Below are 17298 nucleotides of genomic sequence, written 5' to 3'. Positions count from 1 at the left end.
TACTACCCACCACTGCGACCTGTACGCTCTCGTTGGCTGGCCCTCGCTTCATACTCGTTGCCAAACCCACTGGCTCCAGGTCATCCAGACCCTGCTAGGTAAAGTCCCCCCTTATCTCAGCTCGCTGGTCACCATAGCAGCACCCACCTGTCGCACGCGCTCCAGCAGGTATATCTCTCTGGTCACCCCCAAAACCTATTCTTCCTTTGCCCGCCTCTCCTTCCAGTTCTCTGCTGCCAATGACTGGAACGAACTACAAAAATCTCTGATACTGGAAACACTTATCTCCCTCACTAGCTTTAAGGACCAGCTGTCAGAGCAGCTCACAGATTACTGCACCTGTACATAGCCCATCTATAATTTTGCCCAAATAACTACCTCTCCCCCTACTGTATTTATTTATTTTGCTACTTTGCACCCCATTATTTATATCTCTACTTTGCACATTCTTCCACTGCAAATCTACCATTCCAGTGTTTTACTTGCTATATTGTATTTACTTTGCCACCACTGCCTTTTTTTGCCTTTACCTCCCTTCTCACGTCATTTGCTCACATTGTATATAGACTTATTTTTCTACTGTTTTATTGACTGTATGTTTGTTTTACTCCATGTGTAACTCTGTTGTTGTATGTGTCGAACTGCTTTGCTTTATCTTGGCCAGGTTGCAATTATAAATGAGAATTTGTTCTCAATTTGCCTACCTGGTTACATAAAGGTGAAATAAAAAATTGAAAAATTAAAAAATCAGCAGAAACAGACGCCTAACAAGTCCTCAACTGGCTACTTCATTAAATAGTTCCCGCAAAACACCAGTCTCAACGTCAACAGTGAAGAGGCGACTCCGGGATGCTGGCCTTCTAGGCAGAGTTGCGAAGAAAAAGCCTGTGTTCTTTTGCCCATCTTAATCTTTTCTTTTTTTATTGGTCAGTCTGAGATATGGCTTTTTATTTGTGGGTACTATTTAATGAAGCTGCCAGTTGAGGACTTGAGGCGCCTGTTTCTCAAATTAGACACTCTAATGTACTTGTCCTCTTGCTCAGTTGTGCACCGGGGCCTCCCACTCCTTTTTCTATTCTGGTTAGAGCCAGTTTGCGCTGTTCTGTGAAGGGAGTAGTACACATTGTACGAGATCTTCAGTTTCTTGGCAATTTCTTGCATGGAATAGCCTTAATTTCTCAGAACAATAATAGACTGACAAGTTTCAGAAGGAAGTTATTTTTTTTCTGGTCATTTTGAGCCTGTAATCAAACTCACAAATGCTGATGCTCTAGATACACAACTAGCCCTTCTGCTGTATTCCAGTCGACTTGGACCAATTTACAAGTTTTATCTCTGTAAAATGTAGTTCATTTAATCTGATTGTCATGAGGTTCCATGACTTTGTCCACACAGGGCATCTGAACACACAAAATACATTTTGATTATTTTCATTACATTTTGTGTTTTATTTAACTTTTGTACACCTCTGGTGGTCCCGGTCAAAAATGACCGGTCATTAGAAATGAATGGGTGAGACTACAATTTGGGTATAAAATTGAGTTCAGGCACATGCCCATTCATCAGATGGACACACTTCCCAGACCCCCAGATGCATATGTGTTTGAGCGCACACACACACACACCTCACTCCCCTCCTTGACTTCCATGGCAACCCCCCACGGGGTTGCCAATATACAGTTGAAGTTGGAAGTTTACATACACTTCGGTTGGAGTCATTAAAACTTGTTTTTAACCGTTCCACAAATTTCTTGTTAACAAACTATAGTTTTGGCAAGTCGGTTAGGACATCTACTTTGTGCATGACACAAGTAATTTTTCCACAAATAATGTTTACAGACATTATTTCACTTATAATTCACTGTATCACAATTCCAGTGGTTCAGAAGTTTAGATACACTAAGTTGACTGTGCCTTTTAAACAGCTTGGAAAATTCCAGAAAATTATGTCATGGATTAGAAGCTTCTGATAGGCTAATTGACATCCTTTTAGTCAATTGGAGGTGTACCTGTGGATGTATTTCCAGGCCTACCTTCAAACGCGGTGCCTCTTTGCTTGACATCATGGGAAAATCAAAAGAAATCAGCAAAGACCTCTGGAAAAAAATTGTAGACCTCCACATGTCTGGTTTATCCTTGGGAGCAATTTCCAAACGCCTAAAGGTACCACGTTCATCTGTTCAAACAATAGTACGCAAGTATAAACACCATGGGACCACGCAGCCGCCATACCGCTCAAGAAGTAGATGCGTTCTGCTTCCTAGAGATGAACATACTTCGGTACGAAAGTGCAAATCAATCCCAGAACAACAGCAAATAACCTTGTGAAGATGCTGGAGGAAACAGGTACAAAAGTATCTACATCCACAGTAAAACGAGTCCTATATCGACATAACCTGAAAGGCCACTCAGCAAGGAAGAAGCCACTGCTTCAAAACCACCATAAAAAAGCCAGACTGCGGCTTGCAACTGATCATGGGGACAAAGATTGTACTTTTTGGAGAAATGTCCTCTGGTCTGATGAAACAAAAATAGAACTGTTTGGCCATAATGACCATCGTTATGTTTGGAGGAAAAAGAGGGAGGCTTGCAAGCAGAAGATCACCATCCCAACCGTGAAGCACAGGAGTGGCAGCATCATGTTGTTGGGGTGTTTTGCTGCAGGAGGGACTGGTGCACTTCACAAAATAGATGGCTTCATGAGGAAGGAACATTATGTGGATGGGAAAATGATGTGGATATATTGAAGCAACATCTCAAGACATTAGTCAGGAAGTTAAAGCTTGGTCGCAAATGGGTCTTCCAAATGGACAATGACCCCAAGCATTCTTCCAAAGTTGTGGCAAAATGGCTTAAGGACAACCAAGTCAAGGTATTGGAATGGCCATCACAAAGCCCTGACCTCAATCCTATAGAAAATTTGAACTGAAAATTTGAACTGAAAAAGCATGTGCGAGCAAAGAGGCCTCCAAACCTGACTCAGTCACACCAGCTCTGTCAGGAGGAATGGGCCAAAATTCACCCAGCTTATTGTGGGAAGGTTGTGGAAGGCTACCTGAAACATTTGCGCCAAGTTAAACAATTTAATGGCAATGCTACCAAATACTAAATGAGTGTATGTAAACTTCTGACCCACTGGGAATGTGATGAAAGAAATAAAAGCTGAAATAAATCATTCTCTCTACTATTATTCTGACATTTCACATTATTAAAATACAGTGGTGATCCTACCTGACCAAAGACAGGGAATTTTTACTAGGGTTAAATGTCTGGAATTGGGAAACTGAGTTTAAATCTATTTGGCTTAGGTGTACTGTATGTAAACTTCTGACTTCAACTGTAATCTTTCCCCCATTAGAACCACACCTGTTGGGATTCTCACAAACAATCACATCATTGTTTCAGTAATATATAGAACTTTTCTCGCATCTCTGGTATATAAAGCTTTTTTGAGGCCTTGCAAACAATTCATTCTGTGGCAGCACAATGACCAAATGATATACTGTATGTGAGGCGCTTGATCATATCTTTGATCACGACACTGGTGAGGAGGAAAGAAGCCAGGAAACAGTGAAGATGCATTAGAGGAGGAAGTGTCAATAGTTGATGACAACAAAGAATATGATCCAGACCAAGAGACATCCGATGTGGAACAATTTAGTGATGAGAAAGGGGCCCTGTTGAGGTTTTTGTTACATTCCGGTCAAATAATGGGAATTTGTCCTGGTCTTCATCCCCACCTGAGAGGACAGGTCGGCTGTCGGCTGAAATGTTATCTGGATGACCCCAGAGCCAACGAGATACGCCATATCCTGGGTTGATTACATAAAATCCTGCCACTATTTAAAAAATTGAAATGGTTTCGAAACAAATGTCCTTGTTAAACTTTGACACAAAGTAGTCTGTGATAAATAGCACAATATGTTTAATCTGAGTATTTGTTATAGTCAAAATAATCCATACATTATGCAACTCAAAAACGAGTTGTATGAGCTCAGGACAATGAGGCCTACAGGCCATAAATAGCAAATTGAAGTTCAAAACTTCTGTCATTTGAGACTGCCACCACTGGTGTTGCATATAGAGCCAGTTTCCCGGAAACAGATTAAGACTAGTCCTGGACTAAAAAGCATGTTCAATGGAAATTATTGGCACCCCTGTTTTCAATACCTCACCTTGCGAGGTTAACAGCATTGAGCCTTTCTCTAAAATGTTTTATGAGATTGGAGAACACTTGGGAGGGGTCTTAGACCATTCCTCCATACAGAATATTTCCAGATCCTTGATATATTATTTCTGTACTTATGGGCTGCCCTCTCCAATTCAAACCGCAATGGGCTTTAAGTCCAGAGGCAGAGATGGCCATTGAAAAATGATTATTTTGTGGTCAATTAAGCCATTTCTTTGTGGATTTGGATTTGTGCTTGGGGTTATTGTCTTACTAAAAGATATACTTGCGACCAAGTTTCAGCCTTCTGCCAGAGGCAACCAGATTTTTAGCTAACATGTCCTGGTGCTGGGTAGTTCATAATGCTGTTGACCTTGAAGGATATGTTTTACAATGAAATCTCAATTTTGGATGTAAACGACATGTTATAGAAAGGTTCAGACACATTGTTTTGGTGACTTGATTTTGAGAAGCTTACCCCAAACTGCAAATCAACTTCTCATCCTAATTGTGTAGTATGGGTGCCCTTAAAAACATGAACAAATACGTTATTTTAGAAAAAGCAAAGCTCTCATTATAGTGATGCAGGTCTGTAGTTGTACACATGAAATTTGCGAACTTTATGTCCAATGTCTTATTCCCTTTTGTGCAACTAGAGCCATTTCCTCAATACAGCTGTTCCATTCTCCGTGTAGCCTGCTACTACAGGTAACTGCCAAAATAAAGGAAACACCAACATAAAGTCTCTTAATAGGGTGTTACCCAAAATGAGCTGCCAGAACAGCATCAATGCGCCTTGGCATAGATTCTAGAAGTGTCTGGGACTTAATGTGTGGAAGCGCCCCATGCTTTCAATATACTTTTCCTTTATTTTGGCAGTTAACTGTAGAATAAGGGAGAGGTATAAAATGGAATTTAACGCTACGAATAAAGTTCGAAATTACACAATAAAAATGTAAAAAATTACGATTTGTTTTGATCTTTTATAAACAGTACAATACATACACATACAAATGACAACATCAACTACATCAAACCTGCTCAGACCCACTAACACACAGCCCATCTCCAGCGCCTGCGTCATTTTCTGCCACATGGCCTGAAACTGCACCATTTTTTGTTTCTCTAAGTAGCCTACACACTTTCAATATTTAAATAATAAATCATTTTATTTTTCCATTGTGTTAATGATGGCAGATTTATTGATTTCCATGTCTTTAGTATACGCTTTTTTAAAGATAAGTTATGAGAAGAGGATCGTCCAATCCATCGGGTATCTCACTACACCCCACTGTGCCACGTCTTGAAATATGCAGACCGATGGATTAAAAGTATGTTTACATTGTAATACTTCTGACAGCCAACTTTCTTATTCCGCCCACAACTTCTGGATGTTGAAGTATTCCTTGAAAGCATTGATTAATTAGTCATTATTAGTTTTACACTTAAGACATGACTCTGCCGTTGTGCTGTTGTGCTGTAGAATTTCTGAATTTTGTCTCTTGTATAATACATTCTTGGATATGATCTCTGCAAGGTGTTATATATCTTCCCTATCATATGATCATCCTTTTCTGACTCAAATAGGATTCCCTCAAGGTTGCACTGATGTCTGAATGATTTCAAAATTAAATGTAGTGACAGTATATGTAACATTTAAGTTGCATGTATTTTAAACCATCTACATTTGTCAGTCCAAAATTACTTTTTAATACTGTCTTGGAAATAAAGGTATTTCCTATTACCAAGTCATTTACAGTTTCTATGCCTTTAGTCTCCATGTGCACCAATTTATCAGTGAATTCTGAAAAGCTATCCAAGGATTGTTTTATACGTGTGTTTTTAGGAAGACATATTGGTTTTTGTAAAATACGTTTTATTTGATTCCATATTGTTATACCGTTCTTACCTATGAAGTTATTAATGTTCTTAGCTTAATCCTTTGAAAATAGACATGTAAAAATATTCTGGGGATGAGCATGCATGTCTAAGATATGTAACCGTCGCTCCTCTTTAGTGCATTTTATATATGTCGCAAGTAAAAGCCTTGGGTAGCGAGTTGATACAATTCCAAGGTTAAAACCACCCTCAGACTTAGGGAGATGTAAAATGTTCCTTTTTATTCTTCGAATTTTATTTGCCCACACGAACTCTGTTATGACAGAGTATACTTTTTTTAAAGGATGTCTTCGGTGGGGTAATTGGTATTACTGAAAATAAATACAAAAACTTTGGCTGCCATGCTGTTCGAAAAGAGGTTTATTATACCTGTAAGATTTATTGGAAGATGTATTCTATTTAATTTGATCTGCTTTCATGTTGTTGACTAATGGAATACAATGATCTTTATATATTTGTTGTTTGTTGTCACTTATTAAAGATCCTAAGTAGTTATCTATTTTTTTCCACCTAAATTTTATATCCAGATTTTTTGGGGTATTCAGATTAATTTATTTTTTAGCAAAGGGTGCATTGAGTTTTCAATATTGGTCAGGTATATCAAGACATCATCATCAAACAGGTTTAGTTTATAGGGACCTCCCGAGTGGCACAGTGGTCTATCTGTGCCACTAGAGATCCTGGTTCGAGTCCAGGCTCTGTCGCAGCCGGCTGCGACTAGGAGACCCATGGGGTGGTGCACGATTGGCCCAGCGTCATCCGAGTTAAAGGGGAGGGTTTGGCCGGCAGGGATGCTCCTGCCCCATTGCACACTAGCAACTCCTGTGGCGGGCCGGGTGCAATGCATGCTGACACGGTTGGCAGGTGTACGGTGTTTCCTTTGACACATTGGTGCGGCAGGCTTCTAGATTAAGCGGGCTTTGTGTCAAGAAGTTGTGTTTCGGAGGACTCTCCTGAGTCCATTCGGGAGTTGCAGCGATGGGACAAGAATACCAATTTAGATATCACGAAAAAGGGGTAAAAAAAAGTTTATTTTAATTCATGTTTAACAATACTGTCACGTTTGTATCCTGTCTAATTCTTTCTGCAAGTGTTTCAAGGAGGGGGGATAGGGGACATTCCAGCCTTGTGCCCCTTTCTAAAGCAATTTCATCAGATAATGTGTTCCAAAGTTTTGGCTTCCAAAGTTTTGAATAGAAAAGACCATTCAAGCCTTTTCGGCATTAACAACCATTATTGATAGATCAGTATCTTGTTTTTTGCGTATTGAATTAAACTGAAACATGTTCTTGTTTGTAAGTGTCTATTTTTAATAAACCGTGTTTGATTGTTATGTATCAAGTCTGGTAAGACATTTGCCATTGTATTGCTTATAAACTTTGTTATTTTATTTTCACAATTTATTGCATTTATGGGTCTATAATCAGTAAGGCACTCTCCAGATTTTCTTGTTTTAAAAATAACTGAAATTACTGTTTGATGCATGGAACTGGGAAGTACTCAATTGAGTGACGTGTTGTCATTTGTGTAAATAGGGGTGCCACTTTGTCCCAAAATGTTGAATAGAATTCTATAGGAAAGCAATCCATTCCTGGTGCTTTTCTCCATGTGAATGTTTTAACAGTATCTAATATTTCTTATTGGGTAAAGACTTTATTAAAGATAGTGATTTATTTTTCTTTCATTTTAATTTCTAAATCAGATTTAATTTTTGCAGAGCATGAGCTTGTAATCCCCCTAATGTTGTCAGGACCCGGTTTCGAACCTGGGTCTCTGGAGTGAGAAACAGTCACTTAACCAACTGAGCCACGAATAGTCAGCAGAACCCAGAAGATGAGGCAGACACAGCAATACTTAAGACGGTGTATTTAATAAAGTAAAAAACCTAAAATACAAAAAAGGCAAATCCAAAAGGTGGTAGGTAAAGCACAAAAAGGCCTCAAAAGAAACTCACAAAAAATAAACAAAAACAAAAAACAGAATTCCACAAGAGCGTCACCCGGAATCGACAAGAGCACACAGAACACTAGGGCTGGGTGCTAACATACAAACACAGAGCACAGAACTGAAGGAAACTAAGGGTTTAAATACAATTAGAGGAAACGAGGCACAGGTGCAAATAATAATGGGGATCAAGGGAAAAACATAAGGACAAAAAGCACAATGGGGGCATCTAGTGACCAACAACCGGAACAACCCTGGCCAAATCCTGACAGAATCCCCCCCCTAGGAACGGCTCCTGACGTTCCTACCAGCTCTCTCAGGGTGGAGGGCCCTGAACTGACGAATGAGGTCAGGGTCCAGTATGTCTTTGGCAGGAACCCAGGAGCGCTCATCAGGACCGTAGCCTTCCCAGTCCACCAGATACTGCCAGGACCGCTGCACCCGGCGGGAGTCCAGTATCCGATGGATGTATAAGCCGGCTGGCCTCCAATGACACGAGGCGGAGGGGGAGGTCTGTCTGCCGGGACAAGGGAGAAAAAACAACAGGTTTTAACAAGGAAATGTGAAATGTGGGATTAATCTTAAGGGATCTGGGTAAGTGTAGGCGATAAGAAACTGGGTTAACTCTCCTGGCAACCTTAAAGGGACCGATGTATTTTGGGAGAGCTTGCGAGACTCCACCCGTAGTGGTAAGTCTCTTGTGGAGAGCCAGACTCTCTGGCCGGGCGCAGGGTAGGCCTGGGACGGCGACGTCTGTTGGCTTGTTGTTGGTACCTCTGTGAGGAACGCATAAGATTAAGACGGGTCTTCCTCCACATAAGCCGACAGCGTCTGACGAACTTCAAGGCTGAAGGCACTCTGACTTCTGCCTCCTGGTCCGGGAACAATGGAGGAGCATAGCCAAACTGACACTCGTGCGGGGACATACCAGTGGAGGAGGAGCGCAAGGTGTTGTGCGCGTATTCGGCCCAAACAATAAAGGATGACCATGTGGACGGGTTGTCACGAGTCATACATCGGAGGGTGGTTTCCAGCTCTTGATTCATCCTCTCTGTTTGGCCGTTGGACTCCGGATGGTACCCTGAAGATAGACTGGCAGAAGCCCCCATGAGTTGGCAGAAGGCCTTCCAAAACCTTGAGGCGAACTGAGGACCTCTGTCAGAAACCACATCTTGAGGAATGCCGAAGACTCGGAACACATGATTAATTACCAACTCAGCCGTTTCCTTGGCAGAAGGTAACTTAGTCAGAGGGACGAACCTGGCCGCCTTTGAAAACCTGTCGATTATGACTAGGATAGTAGTATTGCCATGGGATGGAGGAAGTCCAGTAATAAAGTCCAATGAGATATGGGACCAGGGTCTGTGGGGAACAAGTAAAGGGTGAAGGAGTCCTTGAGGGCGGAGGTGAGAAGATTTGCCCTGGCAGCACACGGGGCAGGCATTGACGAAAGTGGCAACGTCTTCTCTTATGGTAGGCCACCAGAACTTACGCTGGATGAACTCCAAGGTGCGACCTACGCCCGGATGACAGGTGAGGCGAGAGGAGTGCCCCCACAGAAGGACCTGAGTCCTCACTGCCTTGGGGACAAACAACCGATTGGCAGGGCCTCCTTTCGGGTCCGGTTCGCTAGCTTGAGCACGTCTCACGGTATCCTCAACTTGCCACGAGATCGGAGCCACAATCTTAGCAGCAGGAAGGACAGGCATGTCCGTGTCATCTCGAATGGCAGGAGCGTAGACTCGGGACAGGGCATCCGGTTTGAGATTCTTCGACCCGGGCCGATAGGTGAGGATAAACTGGAATCGATTGAAGAAAAGAGACCATCTAGCTTGTCTAGAGTTCAACCGCTTCGCCTGCTGGATATACTCCAGATTTTTGTGGTCCGTAAGCACTTGAAACGGGTGAGAAGCCCCCTCGAGCCAGTGTCTCCATTCCTTCAATGCCATCTTAACCGCTAGGAGTTCACGATCCCCCACATCGTAGTTCCTCTCAGTCGGGGTAAGCCGGTGTGAGAAGAAAGCGCACGGATGAAGCTTCTTGTCTTCACCCCTCTGAGACAGGACAGCTCCAACACCAACCTCTGATGCGTCTACCTCCACCACAAATGGTTCATCCGTAGTCGGTAGTATCAGGATGGGAGCAGAGAGGACGCGCTGCTTGAGTCCTTGGAAGGCCGTCTCAGCTTCTCTTCCCCACAAAAACCTTGCATTGCCACCCTTGGTTAAAGCTGAGAGAGGAGCTGCCACCAAGCTGAAGTTCTTGATGAATTTGCGGTAAAAGTTTGTGAAGCCCAGGAAACGCTGAACTTCCTTAACGGATTTGGGGGTGGGCCAATCCGCTACCGCCCCTACCTCCCTGGGGTCCATTTGGACTCGACCGGGTTCCACTACAAATCCCAGGAATTGTACTCGGGATGAATGGAATTCACATTTTTCCGGCTTAACGTACAGATGGCTGTCTAGGAGGCGTTTGAGTACTTGTCTGACATGCTTAGTGTGTTCTTGAAGGGAGCTCGAAAAGATGAGGATGTCATCCAAGTAAACGAACACAAATATGTCAAGCATATCCCTAAGCACATCGTTTATGAGCGCTTGGAACACCGCTGGGGCGTTGGTCAGGCCGAAGGGCATCACCAAGTATTCATAGTGACCAGTAGGCGTGTTGAAAGCGGTCTTCCACTCGTCACCAGGTCTGATCCGCACAAGATGGTATGCGTTCCGCAGGTCAAGCTTAGTGAAAACAACCGCTTCCTGGAGTAGCTCGAAGGCTGTGGCCATAAGGGGTAGCGGGTAACGGTTACGGACGGTTATGGCATTGAGTCCCCGGTAGTCGATGCAGGACGTAATCCACCGTCTTTCTTGGCCACAAAGAAAAACCCTGCTCCCGCCGGGGAGGTGGATGGACGCATGAGGCCTGCTTCCAGAGCGTCCTTGATGTAGGTATCCATAGCAGCTCGTTCGGGTGGAGATAGGGAAAAGATCCGACCCCTGGGGGGCAAGTGCCCGGAAACAGGTCGATGGGGCAATCATAAGGTCTATGGGGTGGTAGCATGGTGGCCCTCTGTTTGCTAAACACCAGTTTGAGGTCATGGTAACACTCGGGAACTCGGGTCAGGTCGATGGATTCTAAAGACTCGGGAGTAGAACTCGGGAATTCTGGAAAATACAAGTAGCTTGGCACGTAGGACCCCACTGCTTGATAGTGCCCACAGACCAGTCGATGTGAGGGTTATGGCTGTGAAGCCAGGGGTAACCAAGGACGAGAGGGAACTCGGAACAGGAGATCAAATGAAAGTTCATCAATTCCTGGTGTTGTGAAACTGAAAGTCGCAAGGAGGTAGTGACATGAGTGACAAGTCCAGATCCCAAAGGGCTTCCATCCAATGTAGTAACCCTCATGGGGTCACTTAGAGGTTCAGAGGGAACGCCATTCTCCTTCGCCCAGACACCATCCATGAAGTTACCTGCGGCTCCAGAGTCTACCAAGGCTTGAAGGTGAAGCTTGTGGTTGTCCCAGGAGAGGGTGACTGGAATTAGCAGACAGGAGTTGGACGGATGGGAGGAGGTTATGTTTCCCGTTACAGTTCCCCCCGGTCTGTACGGGACAGAGCGTTTCCCTGGAGCCCGGGACACGTGGAACGGAAATGGCCCGGTTTGCCGCAATATAGACAGCGTCGCTCCCTCATCCGGCGGTCTCTCTCAGCCTGGGAGATGCGTCCAATCTGCATGGGTTCCGGTGGAGCCAGCGATGATAAAGGTGGGGACTCGTAGCTGGGACTGATAGGGGCTAGAGGTCTACGGTTGAGTTCTCTCTCTCTCAGACGCTGGTCAATGCGTGAGGCCAACTTGATCAGGGACTCGAGATTGTCCGGTGGTTCCCGGGTGGCCAGTTCATCTTGGATAGTGTCGGAAAGGCCTTTCAGAAAGCACACCGTGAGCGCCTCGTTGTTCCAGCCACTCGCTGCTGCCACCGTGCGGAACTGGATGGCATAGTCCGTCACGCTGCGCCAACCTTGATGGAGAGTCAGGAGCTGTTTGGCTGAGTCAGAACCACTGCTTGGGCCTTGAAACACTCGTTTGAATTCCTCAGCAAAGGCAGAGTAGCTGGCACAGCAGGAACTATGGGCATCCCACACAGCAGTAGCCCAGGCCAGGGCTTTTTCCGACAGCAGGGTGATGATATATGCGATCTTAGACCGGTCGGTGGGAAACGACGAGGGTTGCAGCTCAAAGGAGAGAGAACATTGAGTGAGAAACCCTTTACAAGCACTTGGATCACCTGAGAACCGTTGGGGAGGTGGAAGACGAGGTTCAGCCAGGGGGTTAACTGCCATGGGTACGTGAATCTGAGGTACTGGGACGGGAACTGTTGCCGGGGTAAGTCGATCAGATATTTGCTTAATGGAAGTCAGCATCTCCGACAGAAGATGAGAATGTCTAGCCATTAAGGCCTCTTGCTGAACCAGGGCGGCTTCGTGGCGTTGGACAGTCTCCTGGTGGTGGGACAGTGTGGCAAAAAGGTCCTGGGAACTGGCTGCCTCTGGGTTCATTTTTGGCTCTGTGTTTCTGTCAGGACCCGGTTTCGAACCTGGGTCTCCGGAGTGAGAAACAGTCACTTAACCAACTGGGCCACGAATAGTCAGCAGAACCCAGAAGATGAGGCAGACACAGCAGTACTTAAGACGGTGTATTTAATAAAGTAAAAAACCTAAAATACAAAAAAGGCAAATCCAAAAGGTGGTAGGTAAAGCACAAAAAGGCCTCAAAAGAAACTCACAAAAAATAAACAAAAACAAAAAACAGAATTCCACAAGAGCGTCACCCGGAATCGACAAGAGCACACAGAACACTAGGGCTGGGTGCTAACATACAAACACAGAGCACAGAACTGAAGGAAACTAAGGGTTTAAATACAATTAGAGGAAACGAGGCACAGGTGCAAATAATAATGGGGATCAAGGGAAAAACATAAGGACAAAAAGCACAATGGGGGCATCTAGTGACCAACAACCGGAACAACCCTGGCCAAATCCTGACAAATGTATGCCTTAAAGGCTTCCCAAATTATATCGGGGGTCTGCTTTTTTCTGTTCTCCATGTCTACATTTGTAATGGTAAAAGTGTAGATTTTTTTCTTTATGTATTTAATACATTTCGGGTCCAGAAGATGCGTTTTGTTCATTCTCCAAACTCAGTCGCTAAGTGTAAGTTCTATTGGTGTAATTAAACATGATACTGGAGAATGATCCGATCACTATATGATACATTTTTTTAATCTAGTAAATTGTTTAGTGCATTTTTGGAAATATAAATGTAGTCAATTCTTCAATAGCTTTTCTTACTTTGAGAAATAAAGGAATAGTATTTTGTAATTAAGTGATAATGTCTGAGAAGACCATTTTTGGAGGATATATTGGCATGGGTGTTGTTAGGCCCGAGGCGAAGTTGAGGGCTGGCAAACCGCGCCAATATATCCTCCAAACATCAGCTTCATCACTTTTATACAATGGGTCACCTAAATATTCAAATAATGATTGACATTTTCAATAAAAAAATGTATTTTTAATTTATTCATACTATTTAATCATTCCACAAGATATAGTCCCGATACAAATCTAGGGTTGCTACCCAAGCCGGCTGGTCGTTCGTTCGTTCTATCGGTTTGGTTGCTGGAGAAGCGACCCAGTCGTTCAGTCTTTTTGTTCTGTATCTATGAACCCGACCCAGTTGTTCATTCTAAATGTTCCACTGCCATACTGGCTGACAACATTCTTATCCCTTGCTTGCTAGCTAGCCAGCTATGGCTAATTTACAGTCACATCAAACATTGCAACCAGAATAGCAACAAAGTACAGTGCCTTGCGAAAGTATTCGGCCCCCTTGAACTTTGCGACCTTTTGCCACATTTCAGGCTTCAAACATAAAGATATAAAACTGTATTTTTTTGTGAAGAATCAACAACAAGTGGGACACAATCATGAAGTGGAACGACATTTATTGGATATTTCAAACTTTTTTAACAAATCAAAAACTGAAAAATTGGGCGTGCAAAATTATTCAGCCCCTTTACTTTCAGTGCAGCAAACTCTCTCCAGTTCAGTGAGGATCTCTGAATGATCCAATGTTGACCTAAATTACTAATGAGGATAAATACAATCCACCTGTGTGTAATCAAGTCTCCGTATAAATGCACCTGCACTGTGATAGTCTCAGAGGTCCGTTAAAAGCGCAGAGAGCATCATGAAGAACAAGGAACACACCAGGCAGGTCCGAGATACTGTTGTGAAGAAGTTTAAAGTCGGATTTGGATACAAAAAGATTTCCCAAGCTTTAAACATCCCAAGGAGCACTGTGCAAGAAATAATATTGAAATGGAAGGAGTATCAGACCACTGCAAATCTACCAAGACCTGGCCGTCCCTCTAAACTTTCAGCTCATACAAGGAGAAGACTGATCAGAGATGCAGCCAAGAGGCCCATGATCACTCTGGATGAACTGCAGAGATCTACAGCTGAGGTGGGAGACTCTGTCCATAGGACAACAATCAGTTGTATATTGCACAAATCTGGCCTTTATGGAAGAGTGGCAAGAAGAAAGCCATTTCTTAAAGATATCCATAAAAAGTGTTGTTTAAAGTTTGCCACAAGCCACCTGGGAGACACAGCAAACATGTGGAAGAAGGTGCTCTGGTCAGATGAAACCAAAATTGAACTTTTTGGCAACAATGCAAAACGTTATGTTTGGCGTAAAAGCAACACAGCACATCACTGACCACACCATCCCCACTGTCAAACATGGTGGTGGCAGCATCATGGTTTGGGCCTGCTTTTCTTCAGCAGGGACAGGGAAGATGGTTAAAATTGATGGGAAGATGGATGGAGCCAAATACAGGACCATTCTGGAAGAAAACCTGATGGAGTCTGCAAAAGACCTGAGACTGGGACGGAGATTTGTCTTCCAACAAGACAATGATCCAAAACATAAAGCAAAATCTACAATGGAATGGTTCAAAAATAAACATATCCAGGTGTTAGAATGGCCAAGTCAAAGTCCAGACTTGAATCTTTTCGAGAATCTGTGGAAAGAACTGAAAACTGCTGTTCACAAATGCTCTCCATCCAACCTCACTGAGCTCGAGCTGTTTTGCAAGGAGGAATGGGAAAAAAGTTCAGTCTCTCGATGTGCAAAACTGATAGAGACATACCCCAAGCGACTTACAGCTGTAATCGCAGCAAAAGGTGGCGCTACAAAGTATTAACTTAAGGGGGCTGAATAATTTTGCAAGCCCAATTTTTTAGTTTTTGATTTGTTAAAAAAGTTTGAAATATCCAATAAATGTCGTTCCACTTATGGATTGTGTCCCACTTGTTGTTGATTCTTCACAAAAAATACAGTTTTATATCTTTATGTTTGAAGCCTGAAATGTGGCAAAAGGTCGCAAAGTTCAAGGGGGCCGAATACTTTCGCAAGGCACTGTAACTGCATTTGAATTTTTTAAAGTGGTTTTCTAGTGACATTTAATTGGATACATCCATAACAATGAGCTAATGAGGCATGACATCGCCTGGCATAGAAAATGTGCTCGCTCGTCAGGACACTGTTGTTCCGAGGAGCTATCCAACAACACAGCTAACACAATCACTTCAAACTGAAGCTGAAAGATGGCAAACTAGCTGCACCTAGTTTCGTAATAAAAAATAATCAATTGACATTTCTTTGTATATATCCATAAAAAGGATGCCAGTTGATTCATGATTTCGACTGGTTAAGAAACGCTGTCTGCCTGTCTGTTTCGTCCCGACTCCCGACATGTTCATTACCACAGTATGGGACGGCTGGAGATCGAATTTTAATATTGAAACAATTTTGCAAATGTCAGAGAGACAGACAGCAAGGTTTATACAAATCTATGCGTTTAAAAGCAAAATATTAGTCTAAAAGAAATGAGATCATGTCTAGATGCTTTTAATAGTGGAGATCAAGTTTATTAATTGCTTGGCTGGGTTGATGAGAGAGTGGATTGCACAGTCAGATGGAACAAAGTAAACAGGCATTTTAACGTCATAGATTTAGCCGGTGGTAACTTGTGTAATAGACCGGCTGGAATGCGGTTTTAACCAATCAGCATTCAGGATCTCAATCCACTGCATCCGCCGATGTCGCACTTCTGCATCTGCCATGAAAGGTGACAGAGCTAGAGCGATATTTGTCAGACCATGAGACATCCTGAATTCGGTCTTCTCACAAAATTGTCTGTGGTGTCCGAACAGTCTGACCGAACACAATGATGCTCTCCATTTTGCTCTATGACCCCCACAAAGTCTTGGGACTGTCTGAAGTTGATACAGCCGATCTGCCAACTTCTGTCTGTATCATTCAAACAGTTTGGGCGACACACTAATATATTAGTGGAAAGGTGAGACTCTCACAAACACGTCAGTTGTTTTGGTCTAAGACGCCCACAGGCCTCACAGGATTCGTCTGAAGGTTCCTAGGTAGCAGTTGAAAAAATGTATGGAAGTAAAGACCGTTTAGTGCCAAAAATGAGGGGTTAAATACATGAAGAAAAAAATGTTTCCTGATCTTTCTTATATCTCTCAGATATAGGACAGACACATCAGAACAAACTTCCTTTAGGGGGGGGGGACTATCTGATCTTCCATGTAGTGAATCTGTTATTCAATGCGTTTGTATGGGATAATAGCAGTAAAGCAAAATGATCCTTGGTATGACCTTCTTAAAACAGTTTCATATAGCTTAGTACGACCAGATTTAAACAGGGCTTTGACTGTAATGGGATAATAATCTCCAGGGGTCCTGTAAATTATTTGTAGAAATTACATTTTTCAGCCTCTTTGGAGGCTCCCAAAATGTGCCTTTTTTATTATTACGTCTGTCAATCTAATTAAATGTATAATTTAGGTCACCTGCTAAAATAATATTTCCCATCTGGATTTGATCTAATATAGCTTAGATTTGCAATGAGAACAATGTCTATTTTCACCATTTTAAGGTAAAATTCAACATTCAAAAACATCCTTCTTGTTCAATGTGCTGGGATATAAGGGAAAATTGTATAGTCTTCTTTATCAGGATGCCTACACCTCTGCTGATACAACAGTAGGTGGCATCATAGGTCTCTCCAACCCAGCTCCTCTTTGAATGTTCATTTTCTGCGTTTTAAAATGTAATTCTTGCAAGAAAACCACATCTACTGAGAATATTTTTAAGTGTTTGAGACCCATATGCTTTCTTTTTTCATCATGGAGCCCGTGCACATTCCAT

General features: G+C 43.0%; 1 protein-coding gene across 2 annotated transcripts in view; it reads left to right on the top strand.

Moving 5' to 3' along the window:
* si:ch211-180a12.2 (uncharacterized) overlaps window positions 1–17298 on the top strand; it is an 86466-nt gene that overhangs the window by 22350 nt on the left and 46818 nt on the right. The window lies entirely within an intron of this gene.

Source organism: Oncorhynchus masou, unplaced genomic scaffold (assembly GCF_036934945.1).
Source record: "Oncorhynchus masou masou isolate Uvic2021 unplaced genomic scaffold, UVic_Omas_1.1 unplaced_scaffold_24___fragment_2___debris, whole genome shotgun sequence".
Lineage (NCBI taxonomy): Eukaryota > Metazoa > Chordata > Actinopteri > Salmoniformes > Salmonidae > Oncorhynchus > Oncorhynchus masou.
Note: the sequence above shows the minus strand (reverse complement) of the source record. Positions and strands in the feature narration are given on the sequence as shown.